The sequence below is a fragment of the Grampus griseus genome (assembly GCF_964374135.1).
Source record: "Grampus griseus genome assembly, chromosome: 11".
NCBI lineage: Eukaryota > Metazoa > Chordata > Mammalia > Artiodactyla > Delphinidae > Grampus > Grampus griseus.
The window spans coordinates 43,676,833-43,687,248 of record NC_139005.1 but is presented as its reverse complement, the minus strand read 5'-3'; the positions used below and the strand labels follow the sequence as shown (position 1 = coordinate 43,687,248).

At 40.4% G+C, this 10,416-nt stretch overlaps 1 pseudogene across 1 annotated transcript; it reads left to right on the top strand.

Moving 5' to 3' along the window:
* The first annotated feature begins 5,104 nt into the window (after positions 1-5,104).
* On the top strand, positions 5,105-8,160 carry LOC309830347 (gametocyte-specific factor 1-like; annotated as a pseudogene). Its single transcript has 5 exons — positions 5,105-5,197; positions 6,135-6,289; positions 6,415-6,516; positions 7,462-7,528; positions 8,097-8,160. The product of its transcript is annotated as a gametocyte-specific factor 1-like (transcript).
* The last annotated feature ends 2,256 nt before the right edge of the window (positions 8,161-10,416 follow it).

The window sequence follows — 10,416 nt, the reverse complement described above, 5'->3', positions numbered from 1 at the left end:
GGCCTTACCCTTCCACTAGTGCCCTATATAAAGCTCCACACCAGACAAAAAGTATCAACCACCCCAGGCCCATCCACCTTTATACTTTCCCTCTTTTATATCCCCATCAAGAATGCCTATGTTATTCTCTCCTGAACCTTAAGCCTATTCACATTTTAGGGCCTAGATTAAATTCCAACTCCTCCAAACTACCCCATTCATTGTCAAACATTATATAACACTGTATTCCTTGTTATATTTTTAAGTACATGTCTTATCTTCCCAACTACATCATAAGCTCCTTAATGACAGGAATTGTATCTAACACTTCTTTATATCCCTCTAGCACAATGATTCTCAAAGTGTGGTCACATTAACATCACCTGGAAACTTATCAGACATGCAAATTCTCAGGTCCCACTCCAAACCTACTGAATCCAAAACTCCAGGGTAGTATCCAGCACTCTGTTTTAACAAGCCCTCCAGGTTAAATTCAATGCTCTCCCAGGTTTGAGAACCACCACTTAAGTACAATGATTCTTAAAGGTGCTTAAGAAACTGAGATCAATCCCTGTCTCCTGAGATTCAGGATTGGCAGGTCTGCAGTGGGGTCTAGAAGTGTGCATTAACAAGTACTCTAGGAGGTTTTGGTGCAAATGTTCTGTTGGACACATATTGAGAAACAATGATCTAGAACACCACCTCTTAGACACAATAGCCACTCAATAAATATGCTGATTTATTTGTTGAATTATTAAGACTAAACTGGGAAATAGGCCCCATAAAGAAGAACCAAATTAACTGAGATTAACAAGGGTAAATTAATGACAGACTTTAAATCTTAGAAGATTAGATAAATTTTAGCACTATAATTTTTTTTTTTTTTTTTGTGGTATGCGGGCCTCTCACTGTTGTGGCCTCTCCCGTTGCGGAGCACAGGCTCCGGACGCGCAGGCTCAGCGGCCATGGCTCACGGGCACAGCCGCTCCGCGGCATGTGGGATCCCCCCGGACCGGGGCACGAACCCGTGTCCCCTGCATCGGCAGGCGAACTCCCAACCACTGCGCCACCAGGGAAGCCCTTAGCACTATAATATTTTGTCATTCCAAGTTAGGCCTTAACTCCCTAACTCAAGAAAATCAGCTCCCTTTCAAGTTTCTTTCAAGGCAAAAAGCAGAAAGTCCTCAGAAAATTCTAAATCAAACAGAATTGTCTTCATATTTACCTCCTTTCTAACACCTTTTCAAATAAACAAGAAGATGGAATAAAATTTCAAATATCTCTAAGGTAGACTTTGCATTTTCGGAAAACAGGATCTGCCTTCCAGCTTATTTACTGCAATTGAGTCCCTAGAAGGCTATGGGCCTAGCATAAGGTGATAGTGGCCCCAAATATTTGAATTACCTGCTGTTACCAACGAAACTCAGGTTCTACTAAAGAGATCCATGAGGTTTCTATTGGTCTTTCACCTTGATGGAGGAGAATAAAGGGCAGGCAGTAAGACACCAATATCTATGGAGCTGACCAGCAGTATAGCAGCAGCCTCCTTATGGGTTAGTATAGTTCCTATTGGATCTTTCTCACTTGCATTTCTTATCCTCATCCAAAAACTTTTGTTAAAGACACTCCATGCCAAGCCAATCTTACGCTCTGCTATCCCCTATTATGTACTCACCAGCTTAGTGGGGACCATGTTCTCAGTGTCCTATGTTCATTTTTCATTTCTGCCTTTCTCATTTATGGATGCTTTCCCTCTTGCTGACCCAAATCCCAGTCAATCTTCTGGATCCAGCACAAACAATCCCAAGTCCAGCCCTTGCTGAACTCCTATAGCACTTGGTCTATAGCACATATTTCACACCTAAATTAGTTTTCACCTTTAATTGCCCAGTTCATATTATACTGCCACCTCAGCTGAACTGTAAGATTGCTAGAGCCCAGAAACACTTATTTGCCTGTACTTGGCATATGGGAAAAGCCTACATTCTGGAATCAGACAGAATTCTGGGTTCAACAGTTGAGTACAGTGGACTGAGCCTTATGACTTAGAGGCTAGGATCCCAGGTTCTAGAGCCAGATAGCTTGAGTTCACATCCCAACTCTTATCACTTAGCAGCTTTGATCCAGTGTCTCTGTCCGTAAAATTGAGATGATATTAATAGTTCCTACCTCTTGGGAGTACTGTGTGTGTTAAGTAAGTTACTGCATGTAAAGTGATGACCTGGTTATTTACTATGTACCAGGTACTTTAAGTGCTTGACATGTATTACATCAAAGAATAGTAATAATGATACTCAAACACTTGCTAGCTTTTTTTTTTTTTTCAGAGAAAACAACTGACAGTATTTATTGCCACTGATAAAATACAAACTGTCAAGCAGAAATGACAATTCTGGAAAACCTGTATCCACTACTATGAGCCTGACAGATTCCCGATACTTAAAGTCGTTCCTGGGGCTTCCCTGGTGGCAGTGGTTAAGAATCCGCCTGCCAGTGCAGGGGACATGGGTTTGTGCCCCGGTCCGGGAGGATCCCACGTGCCGCGGAGCGGCTATGCCTGTGAGCCACAACTACTGAGCCTGTGCATCTGGAGCCTGTGCTCCACAACGGAAGAGGCCGTGACAGTGAGAGCCCGCGCACCGCGATGAAGAGTGGCCCCCGCTCGCCGCAACTGGAGAAAGCCCACGCACGGAAGCGAAGACCCAACACAGCCAAAAATAAATAAATAAATAAATAAATAAATTTATTTTAAAAAAAAAAGTCGTTCCTGATGAAATCAACACTTACTAGCTGTGTAACTTTAAGCTATCTACCACCACTGAGCTGGTCTCCTAATCTATACAATGGCAGTAATCCCTCATACAACTGTGCAAGTAATTATATGACATGGTGTATGTAAATATTTGGCTCAAGACCTGGTACACTGGATTAGGAGCGCCAAATATAAATTTTTGATTTTTTTTAGCATGTAGTGAGCTTATGTTGCTTTCTGTGGAATTCTATTTGGCACACCATCAAGAAAAAGGCCAAGTTTAAAGATGAGACTAATCTGCCAACAGGTAATCTCTAGGGAAACTTCACTGGAAACATTATGTGGCAGGTCCTGCTGGAAACGGGAGGAACCCTTCTAAGGGGAGTTCAATTACCCCAGAGCAGGGTCTAGTAACCCTGTCTACAAATCAGACACCTGTGGAACTCTTTTAAAGCCACAGTTAGCCAGACCCCATTCATGAAGATTCTAATACAACAGTTCTGGAGTGGGGCCAAAGGCTCTGTCACTTTGAAACTACTCAGTGATTCTCATGCACAACCAGGCTTGAGAACCACTTCTGAGGACCTAACTATGACATCAAAAACTTCCAGACCTCTGAGAAACCACAGAACATATGATGGGAGAAGAGGCATTGATTAGAAAGTTGCTTCACACCACTTGAACAGAAAGTTGCTTCACATCACTTGACTGAAAGGTACTGTGCTTTCCCTCCCGTCACACTTCAGCTGTTTGCCTTGTTTTGCCTTACAGAAGGATTGTTCTCCTGTTCAAGTGACCCTGCCTTTTGGATTCTTGAGAGTCACTGCTTCAAGAATAAGTTCGGTCTAAAAAGCCTTCAGACTAGGTTTAAGTGTCAAGCTAGCATCAAGGTTGGAATACTGTTGCCAAGTCTAACAAATGGCATTAAACCAAACGGCCTCCATTAGAGTGTTGGCCTCTCTACATGGGATATTCAGCTAGCAATAATTAGGTGAACGGTCCCAGGGCACCAATTCTTGAGGCCTATGCCTGAAGCGCTCTTTGTTTATTAAGACCAGCCTTTCAGTCCAATCAAACTTCAAATTTTTCTAGGCTGCTGGCTAAAAATGAGGGTTTGAGGTTATCTAAAGACTACACTTAGGTATTAAAGCTCTTTTTCCATTATCTTTAAGAATCTTCATTGTAAAACAACTATACCCCAATAATAATTTAAAAAAAAAAGAAGAAGAATCTAAAGATAGCTATGCAATGTTGGATTATACTGCGCCTTTATATTCAGGGAGCCAATTCACTTCAGAGTAAGTATTCACGGCTCTAACATAACCATTAATATGCATTGTAAGCTTTAAAAAAACACCTTGGCTTGTGTTCCTGAAAGGTACCTGAGTTTAAATCCCTAGACTTAATCACCTAAATGCCCTCAGGAAAATCTGACATTTAACAGTCTAGCTCTGTGCCCTTTGTCTATGCCCTAGGCATGATGTAAAGTAGAATTGAAATGGGCTATTCTAGGCACTTCTCTATCCCTACTGCTTATGGCAGTCTGCCTTGATCTTTTTCCCCCTTATCAGACTGTGCTGTCTCTGCTTTGCAGAAATCTCAACTGTAGCTGTTGCCTGGAAACTTGGGAGTCCTTGAAGTGAATGTCTGCGATGCTAAAGACAGCTAGCCATAAGGGAGTGTAGGCCTCCTATCGGTAGTAAAATGAGGCAGATTTGAGACTGTGTATTCTTAGTTCACTTCTAGGAGTCTTCATGTGTTAATACCTACAACTTTAGAGAATTCGGATGAGCATTCTCAGATGATTATAAAGTAGCCTGAACTTGAATATGGTAATGTTCATTCTTCCAAATCCTTCTCCCCAAAAGCGTCTATGCTGACCTATCTGACAAGTAGCATCCTTGTCTGGAAAAGAGCTTAATTTAGACAGGTTTGGCAGAGAGATGGAAGGGGGCAGTGCTGAACAGTGAAAGAACTGGCTGCCCCAGCCCTTGCTTTCTCCAGCACTCAAGCTTATGGTGTTAAACTTCACCTTACCCCAGTACTGTGAATTTTCCAAGGAATCCTACCTGTTTATTTAACACACTAATGAAGGGCAAAAAAAAACTATCTAAAACAAGCGATATAATATGTACAAATACTAATTTTTGGCCTTCCGAGGCAGATAAACAGTGAATTTATCCTATTATCCTACTATCTAACTGGCTAGACTATTGTTTAGTTATCCAAAACTTTCATAGGTAAAACTTGAGACACCCATATCTTTCACACTACTCTTTCTCTGAGAACAGAAAATAGACCTATGTCAACATTACTTGATCCTAAATGTCAGTATTTTCTTTGCCAACCCATGGCTCCTGCTATTTAGGGCTCATGGAGCTAGAAGTCTTGGAAATATGTCCTTATGACCCAAACCACAGGATGTTAGTCAGCAGGTTACAGTACCACCTGGCATCATGTAGAAAGGTGAGTTTTCCTGATAACTCTTAAGTCACTGGAAGGAGAAAACTAAGCTCAAAATATAAAAGGTTAAAGACCCTTTAAAAAAAAAGAACAGGGGGCTTCCCTGGTGGCGCAGTGGTTAAGAATCCGCCTGCTAATGCAGTGGACACGGGTTTGAGCCCTGGTCCGGGAAGATTCCACATGCCACAGAGCAACTAAGCCCGTGTGCCACAACTACTGAGCCTGTGCTCTAGAGCCCGCAAGCCACAACTACTGAGCCCACATGCCACAACTAATGAAGCCCATACACCTAGAGCCCGTGCTCCGCAACAAGAGAAGCCACCACAATGAGAAGCCCGCACACCGCAATGAAAAGTAGCCCCCACTCGCAGCAACCAGAGAAAGCCTACGCGCAGCAATGAAGACCCAGCGCAGCCAAAAATAAATAAATAAATAAATAAAAGAACAGGACTTCCCTGGTGGCGCAGTGGTTAAGAATCCACCTGCCAATGCAGGGGACACAGGTTTGAGCCCTGGTCCGGGAAGATCCCACGTGCCGCGGAGAAACTAGGCCCATGTGCTGTAACTACTGAACCTGCACTCTAGAGCCCGCAAGTCACAACTACTGAGCCTGCGTGTCACAACTACTGAAGCCCGCGTGCCTAGAGCCCGTGCTCCACAGCAAGAGAAGCCACCTCAATGAGAAGCCTGTGCACCACAATGAAGAGTAGCCCCCGCTCGCCGCAACTAGAGAAAGTCCGGGCACAGCAACGAAGACCCAAGGCAGCCAAAAATCAATAAAGAAAGAAAGAAATTAAAAAAAAAAAACTTCTGAGTATACATAGCACCTGCAAGTTCTTAATGTTGGAACATTGTATGTCTTCAGCATTTCCAGAAAGGAATGGAGGGCAGAATACAGGCAAAACCTAATAGCCATTTAACAAGAACTTCTTCCTTTTAGAAAAATCCAAAGAAAACTAAAAAAGATGGCTAACTGCAAATATAATGCTTGTCATGTGGTCCCAATCAAAAGGCTCAAAGAACATGAGACTAACTGTGTCAATAGAACTGCTATAGATGACAGCAAGTTTTTCATTTGGGGGACAGATAAGTGGAGTCGAGTTCTATTGCCCCCCCACCCTCCATATCTCATAGCTATGGACACCTTAGCCAAATGAGGAATGAAAAACAAAAAGAAGTTTCCACTCTGCTTCTATAACTTCTGGTCTGCTTTATTTCAGAGCCATTTAATCTTCCAAAGGTTACTTCTCCAAGTTTGGAACCAAGTGAAAAATTTTCTGATGCCGCCAATCAGATTCCTGACCCTGATGTCTGGAATGTAGGTAAGCAAGGGTGAGACAGTGAACACAGTCCTAAGTGAAGGCCTGGACCCTAAGTCCTCTATAGCTAATAAGTACAGAAGCTCTGCAGTAATTAGTCTTAATACTACTCCCACAAAATCCTTCACCAAAGCAATCAAAAGAGTAAATCTCAGAATTTCATCTCTCTCTGGAGAGGCAACCCAGTAAAAAGGAGTCTAATTAAATCTAAATTCACTTATAACAGTTAAAAGATTCTTATCTTAACAATACCCAGTCACTTTCCATAGAAGTAATTTTTTACTTGTAATCTGAAAGATTAGGATCTATCCTATCTCAAGTGATATCCTTTCTCTAAGATGCAGCATGTTATATTGGAGAATTCACTAGCTTTTCAGTCAGATCTAGGTTCAACTACCTGCTCTGGCCTCAAGTTACTTCTCAAACACATCTTCCTCATCCATAAAAGGAATAATATCTACCTCATAAGGTAGATTAATATTAAATAAAGATGTATGTATGTGTTAGAGCAATGCAAGCTCCTTTAACAGATAAAGTCCAAACTGTGTTAAATGTCATGATTTAACACAACAGAAGTTCCCTTGTATACAATCCAGTGCAAGTATTTGGTAGGAGTGGTGATTCAAGAACAGAGGCTCTTTGACTTTTGACTGTCACCTCCCACACCTGGCTTCCCAAGCTGCCACAAAAAGAGAAGGGAGAAAGTACAGCTACCTCATAACCACCTCAGCCCAGAAGAGAGTATTTCTACTCACATCCCATTGGCAAAAACTAGTAACAAGACCATACCTATGTCAGGGAGGCAGAAATGTAGGCCCAGGCAGAGCAGTCACTTCCCAGCAACAGCTATGGAAGGGAGACTCAAATCTCCTGCCAGCTAGCCTTCTCTGCAATAATGTAAAAATGCTTAGTACTTGTGTTACTTCATCCTGATTTCTTTCTTTCTAGATAACACACATCATTCTCCTTCATTTGTCCTTAAGACATTTGCTCCAAAAATGCTGGTTTGTGAAAGGTAAGATAAATCATCCTATAGAAGTTATTGGAATAGAGAGTGGAATACCTTTAATACCTTAGGAGAATGGCCACTAGATCATAGGCATGGCAGATGCCTAAGCTTCAATTACAAATTTTAAAAGAGCTGTATTCATGGGCTCTGAGTATTTCCATTCCTTTCCTAAGGCTCCACTTAGGACTTTAATCCATCAAGGACTTGATTACACAAGGTTCTCAATTCTGTGTAAGATTTTCAAGGAAAAAAACCCCAATTCCTAAAGCTACAAAGGGGAAAGAGCTAGTATACTATACATGGGCAGGATCCCCAACCACACAAACTTCAAGGGCACAGCCAAGAGCTAGAGGAGCCCTCAGTGGAGCTACCCACTGGATACACAGTGGGGAGGGAAGGTGCAAAGGAACTATATAAAACAGATGCTAGCACAAAACCAGTAATTCCTACCCGGACATGTAGTAGCATCAACTATTTTTGTTCAAGTAACTTTAATCTCCTAGAACTGGTTATCTAGACTAATTCTCTAGTTCTGATTTCCAGCTAACTTTCCTCCTTTGGTCATCTTCTACAGCGATTCAAGAGACATAAAAAAAGAGACTATGGATGATAAACATCGTAACAACCATAAGTCCTAGAGAAAAGGTAGAATAACTTTTTTAACATCACAGTTTTAATATATATTAACATAGTTTTTTATATTAACATAGTTTTAACTAATATCACTAACATTGTATTCTAAATCTTCAAAGATTCTTAGACAAGCTTTTCTTCTTTAAAAATAAACACTTTCAAAAAATAAATAAATACATAAATAAAAATGAACGTTTTCTATTCAAAGTCCTCCTCCTCTCACAATAGAATGCAGGGAAAGTCCTGATGGCTTTAAATCAGACTGGAGAAAGAGCTGTCTAGAACTCTATTTGAAATGCTATTAACACACATCAAGCTTAGGTCTTCCATAAAAATGCTTGCTATCAAAATGGCACTGCCTCAATGTTCTCTTTCTATCCTTAGGTAAGAAGAACTGATGGGGAAGTTGTAGGTTAAAGAGCCAGCAGATGGAAGATTTATTAAGTCTTTTTTTAAAACTTTGGGGAAATCTTTACTGTCAAGTTTTAGGTAACAACTCTTGTCACTGTTGGCATCTTAACGTGTTTTTATTTATTTAAATGAAGAGTATTTTTCCTATGACAAGCTTCCTTTGGTTTTTTATTCTTCCTTGCTGTCATATCCTCATATTTCAACTAAAGGGCTGGAGGGCTGATTTGCCTATTTCTCTTTGTAGGGGAAATACAGTCACCATGTGGTCTATAATGCTATTCCTTAGTTAGGTTCTTTATCCCCCAACCTTTTTCTCCTACCTCCAAGTCATTTACTGTATGACCATCGTATCAACCTTCTTCAATCAATTCTCCATACGAATCTTCCATGCTTAAAGGATATAGTTTTTATGACAAGCTGAGTTTGAAACATGGCTCCAAATCTACCTTCCTAACTCTGCAGAAGTCAGTTTACATCCATGTTAAATATGTTTTATTCTTTTTCACTTGGTTCGTTTTAAAATGTCACCCCTTGCCCTTCAACTATTCAAATCCCTGTTCTAGCTTTTTTTAAGTCCAATTCTTAATCGTCACCTCATTTAAACCTTCCCTGTCTCCGACCTCAACCAAACCACAAACCTTCATGAAGGAAGGCAGAATCACATACTGCTTTATATTTGCTACCTCATTAGCCTAGTGCTGTGCATCTAGGAGATATTCAAATACTTGGTGCTTAAACTGAACCAAGACCCAATTTAAAACAGGCCAAAATTAGTTCCTCTTAACCTGTAATTTTTATTGCAGCTAGCTAATCCTTTTAAAATAATGAGTTTGGGGTTTTGCTAGTTTACTGACTAGTCCAGGTATATTTAGACTTAAAGAGTCCTATCCCTACCTAAGTATTTTCTAGATCCTTTTCAAATGATCTTTTTTTTTTCTTCCGCTAAAATAGAAGGGAGAACAGAGAACACTAGACACTTTTAGCATCTAGCACATTCCAGTATATTTGGTACAAAGTGGAGGGGGTAGGGGGCTACTGACTTTCTCACTTAGCTTTACAGAATATAAACAAGATTTACTTTTATCTCTTGACTAAGACCTTACACATATTTTGAATTTTTAAAATTATACTTTGGTATATTAACACCATACTATATAAAAACAAAAGGTTGTTTCCCAGGAAAAATGGCCCTAAAAGATAAAACTGTCTTCCTTTATCATATTTTAGCTATATGGAATCTTCCCCTAAAAGAGCATGCAGTTTTAACTGGGGGACCATATAATTTTTCCTCCAAACCAGGATACTCTTGAGCTTGAAAGGGGGAACAATAATTATCCTGGGATAACAGCCAGACAAACCGAGTCAACTACCCTAATAAGTCATCACTTATTAGGCAGTTGTATCATTCAAAACATGGGTGCCAGATTTACTCAAATCTTGCTTTAAGAGGTTTTGAGTCCCTTGGATAAAAGCACAATAGAATCACTTTTCTTGGTTTCTAACATAACATTTGGTCAAAGCTTCAAAAAGACCAAATTAACTTATGGAAAAATACTTTGTAAAAAAAGCAAAGTTTAAAAATAATTGCCTCGAAGCTTGCCTAGACTCCCCAAAGTCCTAACTATTTCCCCAGGCTCCCATAACAGGTGGCTTATGTCTCCTTTTAACCTCCTTTCATTCTGATTTATTACTACTAAACTATAGCACGCTTTAGGAGAGGCATGATCTTACTATGTACTAGTCGTATGCCCATACAAAATCAAAGCTACTGAATGTGGAGAATCTATACTTTACACCCAAGGTGTAGTAAAAAGAGATTCAGTACTCTGGGCTAAATATTTATACTGAAA